At 35.9% G+C, this 16,032-nt stretch overlaps 1 protein-coding gene across 1 annotated transcript in view; it reads left to right on the top strand.

Moving 5' to 3' along the window:
* Positions 1–16,032, top strand: part of Camta (Calmodulin-binding transcription activator) — a 45,733-nt gene that overhangs the window by 4,508 nt on the left and 25,193 nt on the right. The window lies entirely within an intron of this gene.

Genomic DNA, 16,032 nt, shown 5'->3' with positions numbered 1-16,032 from the left:
AAGCTGTAACGACGTGGCGAAACTTAACAACTTGCAGGAGCAGTTAGCCATGGTTGTGTAGGAAAAAAAATCGAACGCTTATTTTTTGCAACTTTACATTTAACGTAGTTAATATAAAGTTTGATCGAAATTTTAATGGAAAATGTGGGCGAATGTTTCACTTCAACGTTCAATACAAATCACGTTTAGTGTTATAAAAATATTTGTTTAATAAAGATTTGATCGTCGTATCAGATAAAAAATATGACTTTTCTTCTTACTAACCGATTAAAAGTTTCATAGAATTTATTTATTGGAGAGTTTAGAAAGAGATCTGAAATTTAGGTATATAAATTATTCGCAAATCTAATTGAAATTATTTATGCAAGTATTTGTCTGTTTCTCTCTCTAAAAATCAATATGCGAATTATTTTGTGATGTTCCTAATATTCTCGTAAAAGTTTGATGAATGCGCTTGGCTGGACATTTTCTGTATCGTGACCCCGGCTTTTGTGACGCACGAGACCTTCTCCATCGTGCTCCTTATTTATTGCCGACCTTGTTATTTATTGTTAGTGCCACATAGGCCGAGAAAGTTTCTCTTAGGATCTATGGTTTTCCGATCGTGTGCAGCCTTAACCTTTCGTAGTTCACACATAGCACCTTTTTTAGGGTTGTTCATCTAAATTTTAGCAGTAAAGAAAAAAAATAGAATTTAACAAGGCCATCCTCCAGTTGATATTATTTTGTGCTAATATATATCTACTTCTCGTTTATAAACAATAACTATTTTATTGCAATAAAATTGCAGAGTTATACGTTGTATCAAAATTACAAAACTTCTCCTTAAAGGCGCGTTTAAAGTAATTATTAATTTATTTTCTAAAAATGCAACGCTATGTTTGTTATTCTATCTTTGTCATTTATTGTAAAGCAAGGATAGAAGGATACAAATAGTTGTACTAATAACGTTTTTCTAAATACACCCAGAGAAATAAATAATAATAAAATAATTTTAAAAAGAGTTATTTAAAGCTACTTTTATATATTTTATTTTAAATTCGCATTTTTTCCTGCAATATAGATTATTTCTGGCATTACGAATTATAATTGAAAAATATCAGGAAAAAATTCTATTGTCTCTATTGTATTTTCTATTCATCATCTAATGTTACAACGGTTATAAATATATAAAAAAGTTTCCCATTTTTATTCAAATAATTATAGTTTTAATATCTACTTTTTTTTTTATCTTCTTAGAAACAATAAGGAAATTAGTAAGTTCACAATTTAGTAACGCATAGTATAAGGGAAAACTCCAAGGTAATTTGTACTTCTCTTATGACTACCCCAAGCGAGGTTCTTCCTTATCGACGCAAAATTTCATCCCTAGAATCTCTTGCGCCGTTATTTCGAGATAGACACTGACAATGTAACGCTTCATTCGAGCTTTTGAAGAAGCGCACCCCGACAGGGAAGTACCCCCGACAGCACGGGGTAATTCGTAGTTCCGGCAATATCCGCCAGAGCGGCGATTGTGCTGCCTCCACCACCCCATTCGTGCACGCTTTTCATCGCCACCCCTTCACTTCGGCAACCCTTCTTATCCACGACCTGACATCCATGGACATCCTCTGGCCTATCTCGTTCCTATCTTGATCTATCCTATTGCCTATTCGGCGACTAAATCTGGTATAGAACCTCTTTGAAAGAAGAGCGGGCCCTTCCGCACAGAAAAGCTTTTGCTTTCGGCTTAATTCCAACGCCCTTCTCATCGTTGCGTACTTATTGTCTATATCTCGCGAAAGACTTTAATCCGATGTCTCCTATTCAGGGATAAGATCTGATAACTTCGTTCGTGAAACACGAATCTTCTTCTATCCTGGCAGGAAGTGTACCGAACTCGTTCAGCGAATCCGGGCTTGAGTTCCTACGGACCTAGCAATCTTATTGATTGTCTTACTTCTCCTGCCGTGATACTTTCTCTCTCTCTCTCTCTCTCTCTCTCTCTCTCTCTCTCTCTCTCCCCCTCCTCTTATTTTTGCCTCTCTCCTTCTCACTTCTTTTTATCTTCTATAATCCTCTCTCGTAAACCGACTCTTTCTATTTGCTCCCTTATCCCCCCTCTCTCTCTCTCTATTTCTTTTACCATTACACCACATTGATGGCAAGCTATAGTCGACGACTAACGACCAACAACTTACGTGTCCGGTTTCGGTTTCTCCTCACGAAAAAAACCGTGTTGAGGAACTGCCTATACGTGACGTGTAGAAAGGAGAAGAATCGAAAAGAAGGGAGGAAGATAAAGAGAGATGACAGGGATTGAAAAAGGAAACGATGAATGGGAATTGCGAGAAGGTGATTGGACACAAGCAGCCGACTTCTATTTAAAGCCGCGCACGGGGTGATAGCAGAGCTAGCTAGCTAGCTAGCTTGCTAGCTAGTTGACTGGTAATTTACGAGCTTTTACCAAAAAGTTGGACACCTCGGGGATGGCTCCACACTTTGACACGTGACCCACTTTTATTGGGTTACGTAATTGATCGCCCCGCGCCTGCTTCGTGTTAGCGCGACCTCCCTTCTCCTCTCCACTCTTTTGTCTCCTCGTAATTCCGGCTCTTCCTCTTCCTCTCCTTGCACGATTCTTCTACGACTCTTTTCGCCAACCCCTCAAAAAGCGCGCAAAAATATTGTATGCTTGCTATCTGTAATTGTTGAGAGTTAACATATAAACCATACATCACTACTGTTTTAGAAATGCTAAAAGAATGAAAAATGGAGTAAAATCTTTAATGAATTATGATTTGTATTCATACCTCACTTTTATATAGATAAATGAGCGTATTTAACATATAGTTTACATGGATTATAGAATCTCTGCAGAAATAAATTTATCGCGTATTTGATGATAAAAGTGAGGTGTGAATACAGATCTATGTGTCTTATATTTAAATATAGCTTTCTTCATTTATGTTCTCTTTGGAAATAGATATTATATAAAATTAATAAAATCTACTATACAGGGACAAGCTGCCGATTATTAAATATATGATGATCATTGATAATTTATTAGATTTCCAAAATTGAAATTGTAACGGATTATAATTGCAATTAATCCTTTATATTAAATGACAGTTACGTTAAAATCATTTAATTAAAATAGATTATTATGCATATACCTGTATAATGCAAGATTATAAATAAACAATGTAAGGCTTTGAGAATAAGTCAAGTGAAATAATAAAGTTAGACGGAGATATCTATGCTGTAATATTTAATACATATTTATAAGTAGAATATAGGTATTATATAACTAACGCAAATGTTTCAATTATAATTTGGATCCCATTCAATGCAATAATTAGAATACAAAAGATAAAATTATAAAGTTACATATAATTTATTTAAAAGTACTTGTTGAAAATTAACTCATTGTTTTACAAGTATTAATAAAAAAAACAGTTAAATTTTAAAGTAGGATATTAAATTAAATAGACATTTCGAATTTTAAATTTTTATGGTTTTAAAGTATTTTTATTATGCTATTAATAAAAAATAACGTATTATATGCATTATAAACAACTACATTAATTATTTATTGAAAAATACATATTTTTTCTTTTTTATGTTAAATTCAAGTAAAAATAAAATATCAAACATACAGAGGAAAGGTATATTAAAACAGAAAAATAAAATATTAAAAATACATAGAAAAAAATGGTAAAACAAATTTCACATAAAATAATAATAATAAGGTAAAAATTATATTATAATAAACAAAAATAAAACATTATTAAACTTAATTAGAGTACATAATAGGGATTTAATTCCTTCTTTCATTAATTTTTCTTGCTTGATTTTATAGGGTTTGTAATTATTTTTACACAAAATTTAAAATGTTCACTTTTTGTAACTAAAATGCTGGACAATCTATGGGTTCTAATATCTTATTTTCTTTCATTTTTCATTTCATTTTTGGATATAGCAGTTTTTTTATTTTTCCTTTCTTGGATATAGCAGTTTTTACGTTTCAGTTACTCAATTATATGTAAATCTCTATGTGAGGAGACAAAAGAATTATTAAAATTTTGATCACTCTCATAAACGTAATTCTAACGTCGCGTCTCTATTATCTGCTCAGAGTCTATTAATGGCTAGCGTTATCAGTGTTGAACGATATGCTGGAGCGTACCATATTGTTCGCGCTAAGCTAGAGTGTCATTTTCAAAATTCAACGATCAGAGAGACCCAGTTATCCGTTCCCGTACATTCCCAAATTCACCGTGGGTTAGCTGTTAAACTCGTATCGCCCCTCTCGTGTTATACTTAGAAATATTTCTCTACTGCGGGAGTTATTTTTGAAACCGAGTTAAATGCGGAAGGGAGGCGTGCCGAAAAATAATAAAGGATCGAATAGAGTAGCGATGGAAAAGGGCACGGCATTAATTGTTATGCGTAATTTCATTCCTTCCCATGGTAACGATTAATCAGATTCTCGATAAAGGGTTGCGTGTACGTCTTCGGTATTAAAGTAAAGCCTTTAAGACCGTATATGGCGAAATCATTGTAACACTTCGTAGGTATGGCCCACTCCGCGATATCATCTCAACGAACGCAAATTGTTCGTGACAATCTAATTTATTTTGAACTTATTCCTGTGGCACATTTGAATACGCTCTCACCACCATTATCGTTGCTGATAAACGAAAATTGTTTTATTAGGGATTTGACGAAAAATGGATTTTTAATGAATCAAAATTCATTTTAAAAAATGTTAATGTAGAAGATATCTATTTCGTTCATTTGTACGTCATTCGTGCAGATCTTTTGTAGATGCCATAAAGTTCAAAGCGAAGAATCTCGGTCGTGGCATTTTCGTTGCACCGTGCACGTTCGTAGACTTGCAACAAAAAGATCGACGCGTGCATGAATATGTATGCTCCCTAAACTATTTCGGTTACTTTGGGGCTATTTAGAGGTGCGGTATGTGAGGCCACGAGAAAACGGCCTCAGAGAAAGAGTGAAAGAAAGGGGAGGGGGGGGGGGGGGGAGAGAGAGAGAGAGAGTGAGAGAAGAGGGAGCGGCGGCTCGGATTATAGAACGCATTTAAGAGGAGAGTTTAGATTGTTGAGTTGTGGAGCCCATTTGCTAATACAAATGACGGAGCTAATTGTCGAGATTATATCTCAGCGTACGCAATTAATCTAATCACATGCTATTAATTTGTTTGCGTACTCTAGCTTGGTGTACAAACAGCACGGTGATTTTTAGCAATTATTTAACGCTGTAACAAGATGTAAAATGGTACAAATTTTATACAATGTCTGTTGTTTTTTATACTTTTTATAGCACTTATATGCTTAAAATGTGAATAACATAAGTACGAAATTATTAGAATACGTTAAATTGCAAAGATCGATTTTATATAGATTAAATATAGATTTTATATAGATTAAACAATTCATTTTTATATGCAATAAAAAGTTTGCGACATCAACGACAGATTGTTGGCAGATTTATTCGCATTCGCGGCTGGGATGTTCAATAACGTTGCACGTCACGTTTTCGAGGTGAAGTATCGTCGCGTGAGAACGAGAGATTTCGGCGGTAACGGTATTTTTTAACTATATAGAATGATAAATTACATTACTTAAATGCTTGCCATGTTAGCCACACGTATAGCAATAACTTTGTTTATTACAAATATTTTCGCTAGTTTAAATAATAAAAAGAATATTATACACAGAAATTCCCTGATATTACGGAGATTAAATTTTTAACTCTGCTTTTTAAAACAATTACACACTCCAATTTGCAAAAAGATTAAAAAAATGTTTTTACAGAATATAAAAATTATCAGTTTAGAATTTATACAGAAGGAAAAATATTTTTTATATATACATAGCACGAACAAAAAATGCGAACATCTGAGAAATATATACTATTAATTTTATTAATTGTATTATAATCTATTAATTTATTCTTTTAATATAAAGATTCTTAATAAAGATTCCTTGTTGAATAGAGTTATACGATGCTTGAATAATCAGAAATGCTTAATTGCAATGTTTTATCTTTTGTCTAGTAGAACATCTTCCAATTGCTTAAGAGATACTGTATAAAGAAAAATTTCTTTTTCATTCTGCTTTTCTCCAAGTTACTTGCAATGATTCGATGATATTTAAATTCGACGATTGCGCTGGCCAAGAAGTATATTAAAGTTTTGGAGAACAGAAGGAAATTTTTGAAAATAGAATGAGAAGTAAATTTCTTATCCAACATCACTTATATAAATGATTGAAAGGTGTTGTACTAAAAGAATAATACATATCATTGTGATCATTCAAGCATTGACTGATTCTCTTTTCTAACAATGGAATCTATATTAAAGGGAAACGGTAGATCAGGTCAACCTCCTCTCTCTCTATTAATAAAGCAAATAGTGTATTTTCTACTCACATTATTATGTCCCCTATATGATTAATTTGCATAATAACTTATATCAATTTTCATACAAAAAATTACTACTTGCAATTTTTATCTTTTTTTTCTGCCACCTAAATCATGACAGATAATAAAGAATTATTGCTCCGCCATATACATCGTCGCTTTACTTCGGCGTATCGTTGTTTTTGCCCGTAGAAACGTCAGTCCCGTTGCCGTTTGCGAAATCCACGGCGTTTTTGTATCACGGCTACTATAAATCAGAGCGAAACAAAATGGGCTATGTGTAACGCTCCGTTTCGACAGTCGAGTCGGATATCACGGAGCCGCGGCAAGGCGCTGGTGAACTCGGCACGAACCCAAAAATTAGTTGGCGGATCGGCTCCAAGGAGCACAATCGTAATTATTTCTGACCATATGTCGGATGCAGTTAGAAATCATCTCGCACGTGCGTTCTAGTTCCGTTTACGCGATCCGCGAACGTGTGTAATCGCGAATGATGCATGATAGCTTAATGCGTGTTTACTTCGTCAACAGTTGAACCATCAGCGACGTGTACGCGAAGTTTAACGTTGCGCGACATGGATGTGGCAGTGACTGCGAGAGTTTGCGTTTGCACGAGATAAACATGTTTTTACGTTGATATAGATTTTGTATATTTCCATAAATTTAGTAAAAGCGTATCGAGAATATTATATCAGTGATATTACATTTTAAAAAATCTGATATTAATTAAGCCTAGATGATGCTTACTAAAGTTTTGGTAAAATAATATTTTGATCAAATGTTTGATTAGTCTACAACTAAAACTAATTATATTAAACTCTAATGCTAATTTTACTGTTTTAAGTATCATTTTACTATTATTGTAATTGATAATACTTACTAATTGCACTAATAGCTTGTTACTGTTATTATTAATTATTGTTATTATGTTTGATATATTAATTATAGCACCAATATGCTAAATAAAATATACTTGGTAGCTATTACTAGACTTTTTTTCAGTGTGTGTACTAAGAAAATATTCTTAATGTATTAATAAGAGGTATAAACGAAGCATTAATGAGATGTTAATCAGAATTCTGGTATTCTAATTCAATTTTTGATTATGTTGATATTCTCGACTAGAATGTGTTTGATAGATTTAACTATAACGTCTGAGAGAGATTTGTATTTCTTAATTATTTAAATCTCTATTAGAGAACTCCAAATAGTGCAACCAGATTTTTTCAGTGTGTTAACTATGATGAACGTGATTTTATTGACTTGCTAAATGATTGAAAAATTATAAAACTTGCATGATACAAAAGCTGATACAAGCGAAGTTTTATAAACGCGGCAAAGATGCGTCATGTTGAAAATGCACAGTGCATATTGTATTCTAATGGAGTATCGGCGACTCCTATGTAATACATGAGGAAGCAAATAAATTGGGGATGCCCTCGAGTTTACGACGAGGGTCGAAAAGCCGGGAGGGTGCGAGCTTGTTTCATTTCAACGACATGAGATTCGCTCGATTACCAGGCCGCGGATAAATTACTCGTTTAACGCGACAGAAACCGTGTGCGAAGCTGTGTGTGCGAAGCGAATCTATAATCGAAATTCAAACTTAAAATCCATCATCACCGAGAGATCACTGAACGAAGCAATTTCGTGTAAAAGTATTTTCCAGTTTTTTTTATAAGTGAAATAAAGTACATATAACAATTATTTCTTCACATTGATTTAAGACAGAAACTTTATGTCTTAATATTGAAAACGACTACTAAGAAAGTTTGGCAAGAGTGTAAAATGAAAAATCTGAAATTTTTCATAAATATAGAATTATATTTTATGATTAGGTCCATTTACTCTACACTCATGTAAAGTGTCAGCTTTTTTTTAATTTTACATTTACCGTATTTTCCTGATTGTAAGTTTTAAAAGACACAAGAGATTAAAGTTGAAGAAAAAAAATTTGTTTTTCCAATAATTCTGAAAATTAATTTGGGTTATTTTGATGAAGCTTTGTACATGTCTCTCTCAAGGACATTAAAGTTTCATCAAAATAACTCGAGCTGATTTTCAAAATTTCTGGAAGAAACAAAATTTGTCCTTGAACTTTGAAACTTTGTACTCTATAAAACCAAACCCTTTCAGACATATGATATTTTTGTGAATTAATTTGAGAAATTATCCCTTAAAATCTTCTGGAATACTTGAGATCACTCTGTATAATAACAGACTTTTATATTAATTAAATGCTGTACATTAAATCTCTTATATTTTTTAAAAATAAATATAATCTTGCTTATATCATTCATTTAACATTTTTTGATTGATAATGCTTGTATCACAGAAAAATTAGGGAAATGCCTTATTATTCGCACGTTGCACTGAGACATCCGCCTCTTGTACGTGTATTCTCCGGTCGCGTTCGCCAATTTAGAGAGACTCTAAAGTTACGTGCTCGCCATACAGGCGCGCTTAAATCCTTATAAATACCCAGGCTCATGAATCTATCCATTAATCAGATTGGCGATAGGGGCTCGACGCCTGAGTGAATTCCACCTCCGCCAACCCCCGGGATGTTTCTTTTTTCTTCCGCGAGCCTCTTCGCAGGAATGCCTTCAGCACGGTTGGCTCCAGAGGTCACTGGAAGGTGGCAGCACTTCCATTAAAATTCGACACGAATCTTCTGCAAGAATTCGACGTGTGCTGTACTACATACACATATGGATATATATATATATATATATATATATATACATACATATACTATACACACACATATATATGAGTGTACAACATATATATATGTGTGTATATATATATATATATACATGTATATATGTATACATACGCTTAGGTACCAGTCGTGCTAGAAACGTACGACCCCCGGTGGCACCAGCGAGTGCAGGGATTCATGTGTATAGGTGCGAAGTCGGGGAAGACTTGGCCTGCGTTTCGTGGATTGTGAGAGGAATATCGTTTAGTCGCCATCCTGTTCACCCCCTTAGAGCGAAGGGTTGAGCAGACGTGCGCGGAAGTGCCGGAGCCAATTTCGATTGCCCATTGTGGCTCATCCTGCTGCTTACGATGACGTTTCCAACGTTCACTAACGAATCTTCGTAATTGCGCGAATTTATTTTCTCCGTTCTTTGGTATTTTTCAACCGGCGACCTGAATTTTTTTAAACATTTATTCTGTTAATGTCTTCTCGACGATTAACAATAAAAATGACTGATTACCTATCATTTACTTAGAAACTTTTTTAAAGTTTCTACGTCAAACTTTTCGGTAACCGAGTTTCAAGTTAAATCGCGTTAAAGTGAAATCAGTTTAAAACAATATTTAATTAATCTAGACTATATGAATAAATAAGAAAACGTCCAATATTCGTATTAGATCTTGGTGTCTTATAATATCTTTTATATTGTATAAATTCTTTCTATACATCTTTCATTTATATAAATTGCGCTCCATTTACCGTCGGACTTGAAACGCAATTATCACTGAAGTTGAAATAATAATATTAATTAAATTGATCGCCGATTCGATAATGATGCCATTAACGTCTTAAAATACCGTAAAAAGAACTTGTTGCGTAGAATATTATTACAGTCGCACAGGATTCAAATCTATTAATGAAAAAATTATACGTGTTATATTAGTTCGTTTTTTATAATATTTAGAAGATAGAAATAGAGACAGTGACATTGGTTATTCTACGACTTGTTTTCCAATTGTTCTTCAATTGTTCGGTAGGTTTAAAGTAGTTTAAACTGTCCTCGCCATAAAACGTTGAATCGATCGTTTTAGTGCATTTCTATGCATTTACGGTTGGGTACCAAATAATGAATAATCTCACGACTTTCTTGGACGTGGAAATGTATGTACATCGTCATTTGATTGCTCTCAAAAGGTGCTTTTCGAATTACTCACAAAGCGCATAATGCATAATTCTCGTTGTTCATTGAAGAATGAAAAAAAAGATAAAGTAATACATCATGTATTTCGTGCGTAATTCGGAACGCATCTAAAGAATCGCGCGGTTTTCTTTAATGTCGTTACATCGTTAGCGCAGTAGAGAAAGTAGAGAGGATGAAATTTATCTCTGGCGAATTATTCGCGTAACCGCGAAACAGAATGCTACATCAAGCAAGTTTACGATTTTCACAAGCTTGCATGCTAACGATGCTCTTCATATGGTTTGTCGTGAACCTTATCTATAGAACTGTGTAAAGTTTACACTGTAAAGTAACTTAGCCATAGCTGACATTACACGTTTCAACGTTCGCCTACGTAATTTGATCCTCTTGTTCTGTGCGTTGCAACTTTAAACTTCTATGAATTAATTCTACTAAGTTTGATGTTAATCGAGATGTGTGAAATACGTAAAGACTCGCGACCTTTTTCTCACTAAATTGAAGATTTTAATTGATAATTAATTTATTGATTGTGCGTTTCATGTTTATTGATCCTATTTATCGTATGAATAATTTTCATCTTTCAACACATTCCACTTTGAGCCATGTAAGTCGTTACTTTGCTGTTTCCTTCTCCAAATCTAGGCGTATCGCATTCAAGGTTACGCCCCGCATGCAAATTCGCGATTACTTCGCGCAACTCTCGTCCATCTCTCTCGCGAAACTACCGCAAATTTATCGGCTTCGACGGCAGAGAGGCACGAGACGTACGGGCGCGTCGATTTGTCGACGGCGAGAATTATTTGGAATAGCGTGGACCGAATCCGCGAACGATTATTTCGCGAGGACGGCCGGTGCAGAATGTGGAACGACATTCGATTTCTGCAACGACAAATGGGTGATCCCCGAACGCAGTTTTCCCACCGTATGTGTTACGCCTCGACATTAATTTGTATCTTCGGTAATCCTTAATTTACAACCTCAACGAGTTTTATGGGAGGAGGTAGCCAGCCAGCCAGCTGGGTAGGTAGCTAGGTAACTACCGTTTCGCATAGGAATTGGCACGGTGGTGCATCCACACTACTAAACGTAAAAGTGGTAAATAGACGTAGGTACATGAGAGAAAGAGAGAGAAGGAAGATGAGGGGATAACGGCGGTGCAAGAAGATAGAGGAGGGTAGATGAGGGGTTGGCGAGGGTGAGATTCGACAGACACCGTGGACAGGGACAGGGCTGGGGGCAGGGTTAAGGGCTGTGGCTGGGGCCGGATAGTCGGACCTGCCTAAGAAAGAAAGAGAGAGAATGATTGCCCTCACGGGGTAGTGGTGGATGTCGGTGGAGCTGGTAGGGGCTGGAGGACTCCGGGACAGTACGTGGAGGGGACCTCGCACGGAGAGGGATGAAGAAGAGGGAAGAGAGGGGGCGCGGGCGGAGGGACGGAGGTCGAGAGTCGAGGGCTGCCTCACTCTGCGGCTCCCGCCGCTCGGGAGCAGACACGCGGGGCCAAAAGACTAATTTGAACTATTTTATTAACAAAAACAAAAACATTACATATTTGTAAATAACACTACTAACAACTATAAACACGAAACAGCAACAACACATTTCTCCTAAGGATTCTCTTTAAATCTTACCATACACCCGTAAGACAACCGCCTGTAAAAAGAAAGAAGGCAAGGAAGGAAGACAGGAAGTGGGAAAAAAGCGCGCGCGGTCGGATAGAGAAAAAGATAGAGAGGAGGAGAGTGAAAGAGAAAGCGGGTGAGAATAGGAGAAGGAAAGAGAAAACGGGACGTACGACGAGGTAATTCAGGTTTTTTTTTCAAAGTAGATGTGTAATAAAAGCGCGTACACACAAGTAATACACAGTAAAGAAGAAACAAGTTACAAAAGAGTCGAATGATAGAAAAATTGTCTATTTTCTGAAGTTATTCCTCAGTCAGACTGGTGCGCGGCGCGGCGGAAGTGAAGAGAACGAGACGAGAGTATAAACGCTCAGAGAGGGAAAAGAGAGGGATCGTAAAAGAGAGCACGCGTCGACTGCTACGGGACGGGATAATCGCATTTTAAGTTCTCTCTGTACTGTGTGACCCTTACATTATTTTGTCCCTCCGATAGGGACGGGTTCAGTGTTGTAACTTAGGATATAAGAAGACTAAAAAGAGCTCCGGAGCGCACAACAAAAAGATAGAGAGAGAGAAAAAGAGAGAGAGAGAGAGAGAGAGAGAGAGCAAAGATCAGGGATCTGAGATTTCAGAAGAGAGAAGAAGAAAGAGCTTAGAAAGAAAGAATAGTGTGTAATTTGTGACTGGGAACGCGTCCACATCGAGGAACGTTCACAAGAACAAGAAGGAAGGATCGCGAACAGCAATCAACGAGGGACGGGAGGAAGGAACGTTCACGAAAAAGGGTTGCCTCCGAGCGTCACGTAGAGATACAGTGGAGCTCCAATTTTTTATACTAGAAGAAGAATCTAACAAAAAAGCGTGAAAGAGAAAGAGCGAAAGCTAGAGCGAGAGAGCGCGCGCGAGAGAGAGAGAGAGAGAGAGAGAGAGAGAGAGAGAGAGAGAGAGAGAGAGAGAGAGACTTGGGTGAACCAGGGAGAGTGCGAAAGGGGAGCGGAGGATCGATTCTGTTCGTGTTTCCGCGTGCACTTCCACGTGTGTCCTTCGCGATACGAAATTGTAAGAACTTCGATTCCGACCGTTCGAGATCTTCCATTCAGAGGAGAGATCCAGAAGAGACGGAATAAAGCGGAACAGAAGAGTGACACGTTTGTGACACCGCCGATCGATATCCGGTCTCGAATAACATAATCCAGCCCGCGTGCAAGCTCCTTTGGGGGATATGTCCTACCGTTCCAGAGGGAGTCGTCGTCATCCGGGAGCGCAACCTTTGCAACGTCGAGGACAACGTCAATCCGAGTGCCGTCCCTGCGTCCTAGACCCCGCGGCTGGCAAACTATCCTGACAAAAAAAGGACCATCCCCTCAGTTTGTCCCGATCGAAGCAGCGCGATCATCAACAGACAGCAGTCATATCAGATACGCGATCGTCTCCCAAGAACGCGGACCCATCGCGAGAAAGGGTCCGTCCAGGGATGCCCGCCAGGGCCCAGCCACGCTCTCGTCTCGCGTACGTTCAAGGACGATGACGATCGGCCAAGACGATCGGTAAGATCCAAGCAGCGCGAGCACGCGCCAGCATCGCGGAGATGGCGGGCTACAATCATTCGAATCCACAGCGTGTCGTCTACCATGCGACCTACCCGACGCCCCTCGCCCCAAGTGAGTTTATCTGTTGTTTATGCACCCCGATGTAGAAAACCCCCACATTTGACACGACATTTGACAACATTTGACATGTCACACGGCATGTGCTATAGACAGTCTTCCGACATCTTCAATTTAACATGGAGATTGAAATTTATTTGACGTCGTTGTTGATTGCGTGGTTAGAGAGAATTTAAAAATCGTTTCTTTTTTTACGACGTAGAGGAAACTAAATTAATTTGTGGATTTTTTCACAAAACCTGGTTTAAAAAATATAATTCTATAAATTATATATTTGTCTTTAGAAAACTAGCAACTAAAAGATATAATTTTTAAAATCACGTTTTTTTTTAGTTGCTAGTTTTCTAATTTGCTTTAAAAACAAAAACATTAGTTGCTAGTAAAAATAAGCACTGTGTAAATCAGGTCTAAACAACAAGAGAGAAACAAGAACTGACTTTCTCAAGAACTGAAGAGAGATTTTCTCGGAAACTGAAGAGAAGATCTCTTGATGTTTTTCGTTTCTTTCTTCGCTAGAGAGAATTATTAAATAAGTTTTGTCTACGGTGTGCGCTTTGAAAAACCTTTTATTCCTGCAAATTGTGATTCAAAAATTTGCATTGTGAAATTTTAAACTTTGAGATTTATAGAGAGAACTTCAATTTTTTTTATTTATCTCTAATTATAATTTATTATAAGTTGAAAGTCATTAAGCTTCTATTATTTCAGTATATTATTTATTTTTTATGACATAATTATTAAAAGCATATGAAATTAATATATGAAATACTTGTTTTGGACAATATATGTGATCATTTTTATTATAATTAGATAACATCGCGACATTATAAAGTTCCACACAAGTAAACTATTACTTCGTTATTATGACATTTAGATCATGGTACTTAGATACTTAACTGTCATACTTATGATTGTCAAAGTTTAGTTAATGGTTTTGGCGAGTTTTAGGAATCAGTAAATATTATACAAACCATAGGCGAAGTACCATTAAATAAATATTTGATTTCCGTGGGTAATATTCCTGGCTAACTCTGGCAATTTCCGGCAAATATTTCACTAAAGATTAAACTTATTTTGAATTTGCTACATTTGCACAAATCAAATTTGTGAAAAAGATTACAAAGAAATAAACTATAGCGAATAAATTTGCAAATACGCAGTACGCGATATAATACGTTTATGCGATTTTTAACCGTGTAAATAAAGGATCCCACATTAATTATATGAAAAATTGAGACTTGATGAAATAAATTAGTTAATTTTCAAACATAATAATAACTTATTATATTATGATGGACAAAAGATATCATAGAAAGCTCAATAACAAATAATTTTTCAGCTATTTCAGCAAACAAACTAACGTTATTTCATGGTTTCAAAGTCAAATTGATGTCTTAAATATCAAATTTAACAAAATGATGACAAATAACACCTGCCTGTTTGTTGGGATAGTTTATCAAAGATGTTCTATGAGCACAAATTTTACATCTTTGATACATAATTGAGCCTTGTGCGTACGCGCGATATTTTTTGTTCATCACATTATAAGCTACATTATATGTGAAAATTAACTCATTTCACCTGGACCCAATTTTCCATACAATTAGTGCGGAGTACTTTGAGCGAACATTCGTGGAAAAAAATGCACTTGACCAGTGAACTTATTCTGTTAATTAAAGCGTAACAAGGTTATCATAAATTGCGCGACCATAAAAATTTCCTGATTGCAATCGTGATTTAGATTTATACGTATGTAACACAATTTCTGACGTTTCAGTTTATGGTAAGCCACATTTGCCCTCGTTTCTACTATTATTTCTTGCCAGAACGCGATATCTTTTTCATGTTTAAGTGTGAGTGTGTATTCGTGAAAGAAAGTTTCTTCTTCCAAAAAGACTGTAACAAAGTTATATGTATCAAACGGATGAATTTCGTTATCTCCGCGGCAACTTTATGGCTACTTTGGTCGTATCGATTCAATTTTACATAATGTATTACATAAAGTATAGAAAGTGTTTGGTTACAAAAGGCATGGGGATTCATACCATATTTCCGCATTTATATCATAAAGAACGGTGCTTCAAGAATACGCGACGCATGATATTGCCGATATATCATACGAGAGAGCACAGATGTCCCATGCGTAATATCAATAATATCGAGAGGAAATGCAAACACTGCGAAACGGAAGCATTTTGCCAAGCAAATAGCTGCTTGCTTGATGTCTAGATGTACAAAAATACTAGTCTCGGATTCTAATAATTTTAAAATAGAGTACATGTTTGAATCTCACGACGTTTATAGAATGCTGAAATTATTTTTCTGATTTAATATGCAACAAATTTTTTATGCTCTTCTTTAAAAAAAATTAAAATCTGTACTAAATATTATATATTCTATGCTTTA

Source organism: Cyphomyrmex costatus, unplaced genomic scaffold, assembly GCF_001594065.2.
Source record: "Cyphomyrmex costatus isolate MS0001 unplaced genomic scaffold, Ccosl1.0 scaffold193, whole genome shotgun sequence".
NCBI lineage: Eukaryota > Metazoa > Arthropoda > Insecta > Hymenoptera > Formicidae > Cyphomyrmex > Cyphomyrmex costatus.
The sequence above is the reverse complement of the archived record's forward strand: the minus strand, read 5'-3'. Positions and strand labels throughout refer to the sequence as shown.